We start from the raw sequence: 15297 nt of genomic DNA, 5'->3' as shown, positions 1-15297 counted from the left end.
ATGCAAGGTCCTCACTATATACCGGGAGCAACTGGGGATTAAGTACCTTGCCCAAGGGTCAATAGTGATTTTCCAGTCAGGCTGGGATTTGAACCAAGGATCCTTGGTCTGAAGCCCAACGCTTAACCACGACACCATCACCTGCCCACCTGTGTGTTTCGGGTCATTGTCATGCTGGAAGACCCAACCACCACCTATCAATCAATCAATCAATTTTTTTTATATAGCGCCAAATCACAACAAACAGTTGCCCCAAGGCGCTCTCATATTGTAAGGCAAGGCCTACAATAATTATGTAAAACCCCAACGGTCAAAACGACCCCCTGTGAGCAAGCACTTGGCTACAGTGGGAAGGAAAAACTCCCTTTTAACAGGAAGAAACCTCCAGCAGAACCAGGCTCAGGGAGGGGCAGTCTTCTGCTGGGACTGGTTGGGGCTGAGGGAGAGAACCAGGAAAAAGACATGCTGTGGAGGGGAGCAGAGATCGATCACTAATGATTAAATGCAGAGTGGTGCATACAGAGCAAAAAGAAAAAGAAACAGTGCATCATGGGAACCCCCCAGCAGTCTACGTCTATAGCAGCATAACTAAGGGATGGTTCAGGGTCACCTGATCCAGCCCTAACTATAAGCTTTAGCAAAAAGGAAAGTTTTAAGCCTAATCTTAAAAGTAGAGAGGGTGTCTGTCTCCCTGATCTGAATTGGGAGCTGGTTCCACAGGAGAGGAGCCTGAAAGCTGAAGGCTCTGCCTCCCATTCTACTCTTACAAACCCTAGGAACTACAAGTAAGCCTGCAGTCTGAGAGCGAAGCGCTCTATTGGGGTAATATGGTACTACGAGGTCCCTAAGATAAGATGGGACCTGATTATTCAAAACCTTATAAGTAAGAAGAAGAATTTTAAATTCTATTCTAGAATTAACAGGAAGCCAATGAAGAGAGGCCAATATGGGTGAGATATGCTCTCTCCTTCTAGTCCCCGTCAGTACTCTAGCTGCAGCATTTTGAATTAACTGAAGGCTTTTTAGGGAACTTTTAGGACAACCTGATAATAATGAATTACAATAGTCCAGCCTAGAGGAAATAAATGCATGAATTAGTTTTTCAGCATCACTCTGAGACAAGACCTTTCTGATTTTAGAGATATTGCGTAAATGCAAAAAAGCAGTCCTACATATTTGTTTAATATGCACTTTGAATGACATATCCTGATCAAAAATGACTCCAAGATTTCTCACAGTATTACTAGAGGTCAGGGTAATGCCATCCAGAGTAAGGATCTGGTTAGACACCATGTTTCTAAGATTTGTGGGGCCAAGTACAATAACTTCAGTTTTATCTGAGTTTAAAAGCAGGAAATTAGAGGTCATCCATGTCTTTATGTCTGTAAGACAATCCTGCAGTTTAGCTAATTGGTGTGTGTCCTCTGGCTTCATGGATAGATAAAGCTGGGTATCATCTGCGTAACAATGAAAATTTAAGCAATACCGTCTAATAATACTGCCTAAGGGAAGCATGTATAAAGTGAATAAAATTGGTCCTAGCACAGAACCTTGTGGAACTCCATAATTAACTTTAGTCTGTGAAGAAGATTCCCCATTTACATGAACAAATTGTAATCTATTAGACAAATATGATTCAAACCACCGCAGCGCAGTGCCTTTAATACCTATGGCATGCTCTAATCTCTGTAATAAAATTTTATGGTCAACAGTATCAAAAGCAGCACTGAGATCTAACAGAACAAGCACAGAGATGAGTCCACTGTCCGAGGCCATAAGAAGATCATTTGTAACCTTCACTAATGCTGTTTCTGTACTATGATGAATTCTAAAACCTGACTGAAACTCTTCAAATAGACCATTCCTCTGCAGATGATCAGTTAGCTGTTTTACAACTACCCTTTCAAGAATTTTTGAGAGAAAAGGAAGGTTGGAGATTGGCCTATAATTAGCTAAGATAGCTGGGTCAAGTGATGGCTTTTTAAGTAATGGTTTAATTACTGCCACCTTAAAAGCCTGTGGTACATAGCCAACTAACAAAGATAGATTGATCATATTTAAGATCGAAGCATTAAATAATGGTAGGGCTTCCTTGAGCAGCCTGGTAGGAATGGGGTCTAATAAACATGTTGATGGTTTGGATGAAGTAACTAATGAGAATAACTCAGACAGAACAATCGGAGAGAAAGAGTCTAACCAAATACCGGCATCACTGAAAGCAGCCAAAGATAACGATACGTCTTTGGGATGGTTATGAGTAATTTTTTCTCTAATAGTTAAAATTTTGTTAGCAAAGAAAGTCATGAAGTCATTACTAGTTAAAGTTAATGGAATACTCAGCTCAATAGAGCTCTGACTCTTTGTCAGCCTGGCTACAGTGCTGAAAAGAAACCTGGGGTTGTTCTTATTTTCTTCAATTAGTGATGAGTAGAAAGATGTCCTAGCTTTACGAAGGGCTTTTTTATAGAGCAACAGACTCTTTTTCCAGGCTAAGTGAAGATCTTCTAAATTAGTGAGACGCCATTTCCTCTCCAACTTACGGGTTATCTGCTTTAAGCTACGAGTTTGTGAGTTATACCACGGAGTCAGACACTTCTGATTTAAAGCTCTCTTTTTCAGAGGAGCTACAGCATCCAAAGTTGTCTTCAATGAGGATGTAAAACTATTGACGAGATACTCTATCTCCCTTACAGAGTTTAGGTAGCTACTCTGCACTGTGTTGGTATATGGCATTAGAGAACATAAAGAAGGAATCATATCCTTAAACCTAGTTACAGCGCTTTCTGAAAGACTTCTAGTGTAATGAAACTTATTCCCCACTGCTGGGTAGTCCATCAGAGTAAATGTAAATGTTATTAAGAAATGATCAGACAGAAGGGAGTTATCAGGGAATACTGTTAAGTCTTCTATTTCCATACCATAAGTCAGAACAAGATCTAAGATATGATTAAAGTGGTGGGTGGACTCATTTACTTTTTGAGCAAAGCCAATAGAGTCTAATAATAGATTAAATGCAGTGTTGAGGCTGTCATTCTCAGCATCTGTGTGGATGTTAAAATCGCCCACTATAATTATCTTATCTGAGCTAAGCACTAAGTCAGACAAAAGGTCTGAAAATTCACAGAGAAACTCACAGTAACGACCAGGTGGACGATAGATAATAACAAATAAAACTGGTTTTTGGGACTTCCAATTTGGATGGACAAGACTAAGAGACAAGCTTTCAAATGAATTAAAGCTCTGTCTGGGTTTTGGATTAATTAATAAGCTGGAATGGAAGATTGCTGCTAATCCTCCACCCCGGCCCGTGCTACGAGCATTCTGACAGTTAGTGTGACTCGGGGGTGTTGACTCATTTAAACTAACATATTCATCCTGCTGTAACCAGGTTTCTGTTAGGCAGAATAAATCAATATGTTGATCAATTATTATATCATTTACCAACAGGGACTTAGAAGAGAGAGACCTAATGTTTAATAGACCACATTTAACTGTTTTAGTCTGTGGTGCAGTTGAAGGTGCTATATTATTTTTTCTTTTTGAATTTTTATGCTTAAATAGATTTTTGCTGGTTATTGGTAGTCTGGGAGCAGGCACCGTCTCTACGGGGATGGGGTAATGAGGGGATGGCAGGGGGAGAGAAGCTGCAGAGAGGTGTGTAAGACTACAACTCTGCTTCCTGGTCCCAACCCTGGATAGTCACGGTTTGGAGGATTTAAGAAAATTGGCCAGATTTCTAGAAATGAGAGCTGCTCCATCCAAAGTGGGATGGCTGCCGTCTCTCCTAACAAGACCAGGTTTTCCCCAGAAGCTTTGCCAATTATCTATGAAGCCCACCTCATTTTTTGGACACCACTCAGACAGCCAGCAATTCAAGGAGAACATGCGGCTAAACATGTCACTCCCGGTCTGATTGGGGAGGGGCCCAGAGAAAACTACAGAGTCCGACATTGTTTTTGCAAAGTTACACACCGATTCAATGTTAATTTTAGTGACCTCCGATTGGCGTAACCGGGTGTCATTACTGCCGACGTGAATTACAATCTTACCAAATTTACGCTTAGCCTTAGCCAGCAGTTTCAAATTTCCTTCAATGTCGCCTGCTCTGGCCCCCGGAAGACAATTGACTATGGTTGCTGGTGTCGCTAACTTCACATTTCTCAAAACAGAGTCGCCAATAACCAGAGTTTGATCCTCGGCGGGTGTATCGTCGAGTGGGGAAAAACGGTTAAAGATGTGAACGGGTTGGCGGTGTACACGGGGCTTCTGTTTAGGGCTACGCTTCCTCCTCACAGTCACCCAGTCGGCCTGCTTTCCCGGCTGCTCGGGATCTGCCAGGGGGGAACTAACGGCGGCTAAGCTACCTTGGTCCGCACCGACTACAGGGGCCTTGCTAGCTGTAGAATTTTCCACGGTGCGGAGCCGAGTCTCCAATTCGCCCAGCCTGGCCTCCAAAGCTACGAATAAGCTACACTTATTACAAGTACCATTACTGCTAAAGGAGGCCGAGGAATAACTAAACATTTCACACCCAGAGCAGAAAAGTGCGGGAGAGACAGGAGAAGCCGCCATGCTAAATCGGCTAAGAGCTAGTAGCTACGCTAAGCTAGCGGATTCCTAAAAACACGCAAAGCGAATAATGTGTAAATAATTTAGAGGTGATTCAGCAGAAGGAGTGCTTTAGTTAAGGCACGTAAAGATTACACTGGGAAACAAATCGTAATCTAGATAACTAGATCAATCTAACTGCGCAGATCAAACAGCTAACAGATACAGAAAAACACCGCTGTGCTCCGGAACAAGAAGTGATACAATACCGCAGTGAGAGCCGACCACCAGTAGAGTCAAGTAAAAAAGTAAAAAAAAAAAAAAAATAAAAAGGTAAAAAAGTAAAAAAGTCTTGAAAAAGACTATTAGTTCAAAGTCCAAAGCAGCAGGTAGCAGTCTCTGTGTAAACAGTCCCAACAGAGAGCCAAAATTAACAGATACAGCAAAACACCGCTGTGCTCCGGAACAGGAAGTGATACAATACCCTATCTTCAATGCTCTTCCTGAGGGGAGGAGGTTGTTCGCCAAAATCTTGCAATGCATGACCCCATCCATCCTTTCTTCAATACTGTGCAGTCGTCCTGTCCCCTTTGCCTAAACAGGAGCTTGGTTCGCATTGCCGGTAGTAAGTCAAACCTGTTTCCAGTGCACGTTGGCCTCCGCCAGGGCTACCCTTTGTCACCGGTTCTATTCATTATTTTTATGGACAGAATTTCTAGGCGCAGCCAGGGTGTAGAGGGGGTCTGGTTTGGGAACCACGAATCTCGTCTCTGCTGTTTGCGGATGATGTGGTTCTGTTGGCTTCGTCAAATCAGGACCTTCAGCGTGCACTGGGGCGGTTTGCAGCCGAGTGTGAAGCGTCCAGGATGAAAATCAGCACCTCCAAATCCGAGGCCATGGTTCTCGACCGGAAAAAGATGCTTTTCCCTCTTCAGGTCGGTGGAGTGTCCTTGCCTCAAGTGGAGGAGTTTAAGTATCTCGGGGTCTTGTTCACGAGTGAGGGACGGATGGAGCGTGAGATCGATAGACGGATCAGTGCAGCATCTGCAGTGATGCGGTCGCTGTATCGGACCGTCTTGGTGAAGATAGAGCTGAGTAGGGGGGCAAAGCTCTTGATTTACTGATCGAGCTACGTTCCGATCCTCACCTATGGTCATGAGATTTAGCTCATAACCGAAAGAACAAGATCGCGAGTACAAGCGGCCGAGATAAGTTTCCTCCACAGGGTGGCTGGGCGCTCCCTTAGAGATAGGGTGAGGAGCCCCGTCACTCGTGAGGAGCTCGGAGTCGAGCTGCTGCTCCTCCACGTCGAAAGGAGTCAGTTGAGGTGGCTCGGCATCTTTTCCAGATGCCCCTGGACGCCTCGCTGGAGACGTGTTCCGGGCACGTCCCAATGGGAGGAGGCCCCGGGGAAGACCCAGGACACGCTGGAGGGATTACATCTCTCGGCTGGCTTGGGAACGCCTTGGGGTTCCCCCAGAGGAGCTGGAGGAGGTATGTGTGGATCGGGAGGTCTGGGCGGCTTTGCTTGAGCTGCTGCCCCCGCAACCTGACTCCGGATAAAGCGGAAGAAAATGGATGGATGGATAGATGGATATAGAGAGTATTACACTGTATCAGAACATGCATCATATTGCAGTGTAGTGCAATGCGCCACATGTACTGATGTGTATTGTGTCATGAGGTTCTGTTAAATATCCAGTCTCACTCTCTTTGATCTCTCCAGACGTACTGATGTGAACTCCGTGACAAACTGGAATGCTCCACTGGTTTGGGATGGAACCTTTGATCCAGTGGTTATTGATGCAATTATAAGAAAATGGATCCCAGAGTCGCTGTCCTGGTGTTTGCTGTTGGGAAGTAAGTAAAGCCAAATCCTGTAATGCTTCCTGGGATTCCAACGTGTTCCCAAGCCAGCTGGGAATATAATCTTTCCTGAGTGTCCTGTGTCTTTCCTGGTGCCTCCTCGCTGTTGGACATGTCTACAAGACCTCCTCAGAGAGGCGACCAGGGATCATCCTCACCAGATTCCTGAACTGCCTCAACTGGCTCCTTTCCATGCAAAGAAGTAGCGGCTCTACTCTGAGTCCTTACTGGATAATTGAACTTCTCACCCCTTCCAGGAGTGTAAGCCCAGATACCCAACGAAGGAATGTCATTTCTGCTCTTGTATTGGCGATCTTATTCTTTCAGTCATAACCCAAAGCTCACGAACATAGGTGAGGATAGGAGCATAAATTGACTGGTAAATTAAGAGCCTCGCCTTCCGGCTCAGCTCCTTTATCATGATGAACCAGTACAACGTTTGTAAAATTTCATATGCCACCCCAAGCCATCTATCAATCTCACGCTCCAATTTACCGCCACTCATGAACGAGACCCCAAGATAGTTAAACTCCTCCACTTGGAGCAGTAACTCCCCTGACCCAGAGGGAACAAACCACCATTTTCTGACAAAAGACCATGGTCTCAGATTTGGAGATGCTGATTCTCATCCCAGCTGCTCCACAGTCAGCTTCACACCTGCTCAGTGCACATTGGAGCTCACCACCTAATGAAGCCAACAGAACCACAACATCTGCAAAGGCAGAGAAGCAACTTTGAGATCACAAAACTAGCCATCCTCTGACAGTTTGCCAGAGCCGCACTGAGGCTGGCTGAAAAGTCATTTTCCATAGCCTCTCTTCCCATGAAAGAGGTTTTGCCTAAGCCACCACTAAGGCTGCAGTCCTTCTGGCCTGCCGATACCTGTCCGCTGATTCCTGAGACCTCTGTGCCAACCAAACACATAAGGCCTCCTTCTTCAGCCTGATGGATTCCTTTACCACTGGAGTCCACCAGTGAGTTCTTGGGTTGCCACCATGACAAGCACCAACAACTTTTTGGCCACAGCTCAAAGCAGCCACCTTAGCATTGGAGGCCTTGAACATGGACAACTCTGTTTCCATGTCCCTGACCTCCCTCGGGATCTGGAAGAAGTTTCTTCAGAGGAGCAAGTTGAAGGCCATCCAGACAAGCTCTTCCACCAAACATTCCCAGGAAACCCCCACAACATGTTTCAGTCTATGTTATGTCTATGTTGGCTTGATGCCTTACCCGCCATCAAAGCCTATTCATCACCAGGTGGTGATCCGTTGACAGCTCTGCCCCCTCTTCACTTGAGTGTCCAAGACGCCTGGTTGCAAGTCTGATGACACGATTACAAAATCTATCGTCGAGCTTTGATCAAGGGTGGTCTGGTACCAAATGTACTTAAGAACACTCTTGTGCTTGAACAAAGTGTTTGTTATGGACAATTCATGCCCAGCACAGAAGTCCAACAACAAAAGATCACTCGGGTTTAGATCAGGGAGGCCATTCCTTTCAATCACTCCCCTCCAGGTTTCTCCATTGTTGCCCAAGTGAGCATTGACATCCCCCAGTAGAACTAAGGAGTCTCCAGCAGGAACCTTTTCCAGGATCCCCCTCAGTCTCCAAGAAAGCTGGATACTCTGAACTGCTGTTTGGTGCGTATGCATAAACAACAGACAAAAAAAGATTTTAATAAGATTTCAGTTTGTCCCAGAGAATATTTAGATTTCAAAGTGGCCCTCATTGTTCTGTCTGGGAATGGGTGGTTTATGGTGTTAGTTTTCCATATATTGTCATATCTTCCTAACTGATATTTTCTAAACCAGATACACGAGATTCCTGAAGGGCTTTCTGGAGTCGGGGGAAAAGTATTTTCTGGTTGACTTCAGGGTTACTTACTACATCTTCACTGACAGTGAACAGACGTTCCTCAAGTGAGTTGTTGTTTCTTAATTAAGTCATAGGACATTTTTTCCCTGAGCAGACTGTGTAGCTTGTCTGAAGAAACTAGTTGATTATCTGCATGATATGAAAAAGTAATGACATTTTGGCTCTTACCTGTAACTGAAGATCAAACTCATCGTCCTTTTGGGGGACAATTGCTCGACCCTTTAACACCCAGAAGGCCAAGGTCTGGTCAAATGACCAATCTACCTCTAAAATCCACAGATAGTCAAATGACTCCAAGATCCCCTGTGGAGAGCTACTTCTGTTATGTAAACAAGGAAGTCTCAGAACACCCCAAGGGAGGGGCTGACTTGGCTAGCCACATTCTTGTGTTTGCATATTTGCTGTCTGAAAGGGCTGCTGATTTGTGTTTAGGTGGATAAATAACTTTACCCTGGGGGAGAGATGAAATTTTGTTTTCTGAATTGTATTGAAATGTACCAAAAACACACCAAAAGAAAACCAAAATATACAACAGGTACAGGTTACAGTAACAAATAGTTGTAGCAATCTAGGCAGCTGTAATTTTACACGTTTTGCACACAACTCCTGCTTCATACGCAGCCCTTTCAGCTAAGCAGGCAAGTGACTCCAAGATCCCCTGTGGAGAGCTACTTCTGTTATGTAAACAAGGAAGTCTCAGAACACACAGACAGCAAATATGCAAACACAAGAATGTGGCTAGCCAAGTCAGCTAGACAGGGTCATTTGACTCTCCGTGGGCTTTACAGGTAGAAGAGAAAAGCTTGGGCCCCGAGTGTTAAGCAGTAATCAGTAAAAATAATAATAACAATAAAAACAATAGCACACACCATTTGTTCTATCTTTTTGCAAGTCTGCTGTTCTTGTTGCTCTGACAGTAGTTTAATGTCACACTAATGGGAAAGGCTCAAGTGGGGACTCAAGAGTGTGTGCCTTTACAAAGATGCAGCAACAAATGAACTCCCACAAATATTGCCATCATTTCAATAATGTCAAATCCACACATTATTCTTCTTCGTCTTTCGGCTGTTCCCGTTAGGGGTCGCCACAGCAGATCAATCGTTTCCATCTCACCCTGTCCTCTGTATCTTCCTCTGTCACACCAACCACCTGCATGTCCTCTCTCAGCACATCCATGAACCTCCTCTTTGGTCTCCTCTTCTCCTCCTGCCTGGTGGCTCCATCCTCAGCATCCTTCTCCCTATATCTGGGTCCCTCCTCTGCACATGTCCTAACCATCTCAATCTCGCCTCTGACTTTGTCTCCAAACCGTCCCACCTGAGCTGTCCCTCTGATATGTTCATTCCTAATCTTGTCCATTCTTGTCACTCCCAAAGAGAATCTCAACATCTTCAGCTCTGCCACCTCCAGCTCTGCCTCCTGTCTTTTTGTTAGTGCCACTGTCTCTAAACCATACAACATAGCTGGTCTCACTACTGTTTTGTAAACTTTCCCCTTCACTCTTGCTGATATTCTTCGGTCACAAATCACTCCTGCCACCTTTCTCCACCCTGCCTGCACTCTCTTCTTCACCTCTCTACCACACTCTCCATTACTTTGAACAGTTGACCCCAAATATTTAAACTCATCTACTTTCACCACTTCTACTCCTTGTAACTGCACTATTCCACTGGGCTCCCTCTCATTCACACATGTACTCAGTCTTGCTTCTACTGACTTTCATTCCCTTCTCTCCAAAGCATATCTCCACTTCCAGACTAGACTCAACTTGCTCTCTACTCACTACAGATCACAATGTCATCTGCAAACATCATAGTCCATGGGGACTCCTGTCTGATCTCATCTGTCAACCTGTCCATCACCACTGCAAACAAGAAAGGACTCAGAGCTGATCCTTGGTGTAATCCCACCTCCACCTTGAGATCTGTCATTCCGACTGCACATCTCACCGCTGTCACACTATTCTTGTACATGTCCTGCACTACCCTAACATACTTCTCTGCCACTCCAGACTTCCTCATACAATGCCACAACTCTTCTCTTGGCACCCTATCATAAGCTTTTTCTAAGTCCACAAACACACAATGTAACTCTTTCTGTCCTCTGTACTTTTCCAACAGTATTCTCAGAGCAAACATTGCATCTGTAAGTGCTCTTTCTCGGCATGAAACCATATTGCTGCTCACAGATCTTCACCTGTTTTCTAAGCCTAGCTTCTACTACTCTTTCCCATAACTTCATGCTGTGGCTGATTAGCTTTATGACTCTGTAGTTACTGCAGATCTGCACATCACCCTTGTTCTTGAAAATAGGAACCAGCACACTTCGTCTCCACTCCTCAGGCATCCTCTCACTTTCCAAGATTTTATTAAACAATCTGGTTAGAAACTCTACTGCCATCTCTCCTAGACATTTCCATGCCTCCATTGGAATGTCATCTGGACCAACTGCCTTTCCACTCTTCATCCTCTTCATAGCAGCCCTCACTTCTTCCTTGCTAATCTCTTTTACTTCCTGATTTACTCTCGCCACATCATCCAGCCTTTTCTTTCCCTCATTTTCTTTATTCATCAACTCTTCAAAAATATTCCCTCCACCTTCTCAGCACACACTCCTCACTTGTCAGCACTTACCATGTGCATCTTTTCCACCCTAACCTGCTGCACATCCTTTCCAGCTCTGTCCCTTTGTCTGGCCAATCGGTACAAGTCCTTTTCTCCTTCCTTACTATTCAACTTCTTGTACAGCTCGCAATATGCCTTTTCCTTTGCTTTTGCCACTTCTCTTCTCGCCTTACGCCGCATCTCCTTGTACTCCTGTCTACTTTCTTCATCTCTCCGACTATCCCAAAACTTTTTCGCCAACCTCTTTCTCCTTATTCTCTCCTTATTCTCCTACTGGTGGTTGGCTCTCACTGCGGTATTATATCACTTCCTGTTCCGGAGCACAGCGGTGTTTTGCTGTATCTGTTAGCTGTTTAATCTGCGCAGTTAGATTGATCTAGTTATCTAGATTACGATTTGTTTCACAGTGTAATCTTCACGTGCCTTAACTAAAGCACTCCTTCTGCTGAATCACCTCTAAATTATTTACACATTATTCACTTTGCGTGTTTTTAGGAATCCGCTAGCTTAGCGTAGCTACTAGCTCTTAGCCGATTTAGCATGGCGGCTTCTCCTGTCTCTCCCGCACTTTTCTGCTCTGGGTGTGAAATGTTTAGTATTCCTCGGCCTCCTTTAGCAGGAATGGTACTTGTAAATAGTGTAGCTTATTCGTACGCTTTGGAGGCCAGGCTGGGCGAATTGGAGACTCGGCTCCGCACCGTGAAAATTCTACAGCTAGCCAGGCCCCTGTAGTCGGTGCGGACCAAGGTAGCTTAGCCGCCGTTAGTTCCCCCCTTGCAGATCCTGAGCAGCCGGAAAGCAGGCCGACTGGGTGACTGTGAGGAGGAAGCGTAGCCTAAACAGAAGCCCCTGTGTACACGCCAACCCGTTACATTTCTAAACCGTTTTTCCTTCCCCACTCGACGACACAGCCCGCCGAGTATCAAACTCTGGTTATTGGCGACGCTGTTTGAGAAATGTGAAGTTAGCGACACCAGCAACCATAGTCAATTGTCTTCCGGGGCCAGAGCAGGCGACATTGAAGGAAATTTTGAAACTGCTGGCTAAGGCTAAGCGTAAATTTGGGTAAGATTGTAATTCACTGTCGGCAGTAATGACACCCGGTTACGCCAATCGGAGGTCACTAAATTAACATTAAATCGGTGTGTAACTTTGCAAAAACAATGTCGGACTCTGTAGTTTTCTCTGGGCCCCTCCCCAATCAGACCGGGAGTGACATGTTTAGCCGCATGTTCTCCTTGAATTGCTGGCTGTCTGAGTGGTGTCCAAAAAATGAGGTGGGCTTCATAGATAATTGGCAAAAGCTTCTGGGGAAAACCTGGTCTTGTTAGGAGAGACGGCATCCATCCCACTTTGGATGGAGCAGCTCTCATTTCTAGAAATCTGGCCAATTTTCTTAAATCCTCCAAACCGTGACTATCCAGGGTTGGGACCAGGAAGCAGAGTTGTAGTCGTACACACCTCTCTGCAGCTTCTCTCCCCCTGCCATCCCCTCATTACCCCATCCCCGTAGAGGACGGTGCCTGCTCCCAGACTACCAATAACCAGCAAAAATCTATTTAAGCATAAAAATTCAAAAAGAAAAAATAATATAGCACCTTCAACTGCACCACAGACTAAAAACAGTAAATGTGGTCTATTAAACATTAGGTCTCTCTCTTCCTAAGTCCCTGTTGGTAAATGATATAATAATTGATCAACATATTGATTTATTCTGCCTTACAGAAACCTGTTACAGCAGGATGAATATGTTAGTTTAAATGAGTCAACACCCCCCGAGTCACACGAACTGTCAGAATGCTCGTAGCACGGGCCGGGGCGGAGGATTAGCAGCAATCATTCCATTCCAGCTTATTAATTAATCAAAACCCAGACAGAGCTTTAATTCATTTGAAAGCTTGACTCTTAGTCTTGTCCATCCAAATTGGAAGTCCCAAAAACCAGTTTTATTTGTTATTATCTATCGTCCACCTGGTCGTTACTTGTGAGTTTCTCTGTGAATTTTCAGACCTTTTGTCTGACTTAGTGCTTAGCTCAGATAGATAATTATAGTGGGGCGATTTTAACATCCACACAGATGCGAGAAGGACAGCCTCAACACTGCATTTAATCTATTATTAGACTCTATTGGCTTTGCTCAAAAAAGTAAATGAGTCCACCCACCACTTTAATCATATCTTAGATCTTGTTCTGACTTATGGTATGGAAATAGAAGACTTAACAGTATTCCCTGAAAACGCCCTCTGTCTGATCATTTCTTAATACATTTACATTTACTCTGATGGACTACCAGCAGTGGGGAATAAGTTTCATTACACTAGAAGTCTTTCAGAAAGCGCTGTAGACTAGGTTTAAGGATATGATTCCTTCTTTATGTTCTCGAATGCCATAGACCAACACAGAGTGCAGAGTAGCTACCTAAAATCTGTAAGTGAGATAGAGTATCTCGTCAATAGTTTTACATCCTCATTGAAGATCAACTTTGGATTGCTGTAGCTCCTCTAAAAAAGAGAGCTTTAAATCAGAAGTGCTGACTCCGTGTAGAACTCACAACTCGTATCTTAAAGCAGATAACCCGTAAGTTGGAGAGGAAATGGCGTCTCACTAATTTAGAAGATCTTCACTTAGCCTGGAAAAAAGAGTCTGTTGCTCTATAAAAAAGCCCTCCGTAAAGCTAGGACATCTTTCTACTCATCACTATTGAAGAAAATAAGAACAACCCCAGGTTTCTTTTCAGCACTGTAGCCAGGCTGACAAAGAGTCAGAGCTCTATTGAGCTGAGTATTCCATTAACTTTAACTAGTAATGACTTCATGACTTTCTTTGCTAACAAAATTTTAACTATTAGAGAAAAATTACTCATAACCATCCCAAAGACGTATCGTTATCTTTGGCTGCTTCAGTGATGCCGGTATTTGGTTAGACTCTTTCTCTCCGATTGTTCTGTCTGAGTTATTTTCATTAGTTACTTCATCCAAACCATCAACATGTTTATTAGACCCCATTCCTACCAGGCTGCTCAAGGAAGCCCTACCATTATTTAATGCTTCGATCTTAAATATGATCAATCTATCTTTGTTAGTTGGCTATGTACCACAGGCGTTTAAGGTGGCAGTAATTAAACCATTACTTAAAAAAGCCATCACTTGACCCAGCTATCTTAGCTATTATAGGCCAATCTCCAAACTTCCTTTTCTCTCAAAAATTCTTGAAAGGGTAGTTGTAAAACAGCTAACTGATCATCTGCAGAGGAATGGTCTATTTGAAGAGTTTGCAGTCAGGTTTTAGAATTCATCATAGTACAGAAACAGCATTAGTGAAGGTTACAAATGATCTTCTTATGGCCTCGGGACAGTGGACTCATCTCTGTGCTTGTTTCTGTTAGACCTCATGCTGCTTTTGATACTGTTGACCATAAAATTTTATTACAGAGATTAGAGCATGCCATAGGTATTAAAGGCACTGCGCTGCGGTGGTTTGAATCATATTTGTCTAATAGATTACAATTTGTTCATGTAAATGGGGAATCTTCTTCACAGACTAAAGTTAATTATGGAGTTCCACAAGGTTCTGTGCTAGGACCAATTTTATTCACTTTATACATGCTTCCCTTAGGCAGTATTATTAGACGGTATTGCTTAAATTTTCATTGTTACGCAGATGATACCCAGCTTATCTATCCATGAAGCCAGAGGACACACACCAATTAGCTAAACTGCAGGATTGTCTTACAGACATAAAGACATGGATGACCTCTAATTTCCTGCTTTTAAACTCAGATAAAACTGAAGTTATTGTACTTGGCCCCACAAATCTTAGAAACATGGTGTCTAACCAGATCCTTACTCTGGATGGCATTACCCTGACCTCTAGTAAGACTGTGAGAAATCTTGGAGTCATTTTTGATCAGGATATGTCATTCAAAGCGCATATTAACAAATATGTAGGACTGCTTTTTTGCATTTACGCAATATCTCTAAAATCAGAAAGGTCTTGTCTCAGAGTGATGCTGAAAAAACTATTCATGCATTTATTTCCTCTAGGCTGGACTATTGTAATTCATTATTATCAGGTTGTCCTAAAGTTCCCTAAAAAGCCTTCAGTTAATTCAAAATGCTGCAGCTAGAGTACTGACGGGGACTAGAAGGAGAGAGCATATCTCACCCATATTGGCCTCTCTTCATTGGCTTCCTGTTAATTCTAGAATAGAATTTAAAATTCTTCTTCTTACTTATAAGGTTTTGAATAATCAAGGTCCCATCTTATCTTAGGGACCTCGTAGTACCATATCACCCCAATAGAGCGCTTCGTCTCAGACTGCAGGCTTACTTGTAGTTCCTAGGGTTTGTAAGAGTAGAATGGGAGGCAGAGCCTTCAGCTTTCA

Source organism: Thalassophryne amazonica, chromosome 2, assembly GCF_902500255.1.
Source record: "Thalassophryne amazonica chromosome 2, fThaAma1.1, whole genome shotgun sequence".
Classification (NCBI taxonomy): domain Eukaryota; kingdom Metazoa; phylum Chordata; class Actinopteri; order Batrachoidiformes; family Batrachoididae; genus Thalassophryne; species Thalassophryne amazonica.
This window is presented reverse-complemented; position numbering follows the sequence as displayed.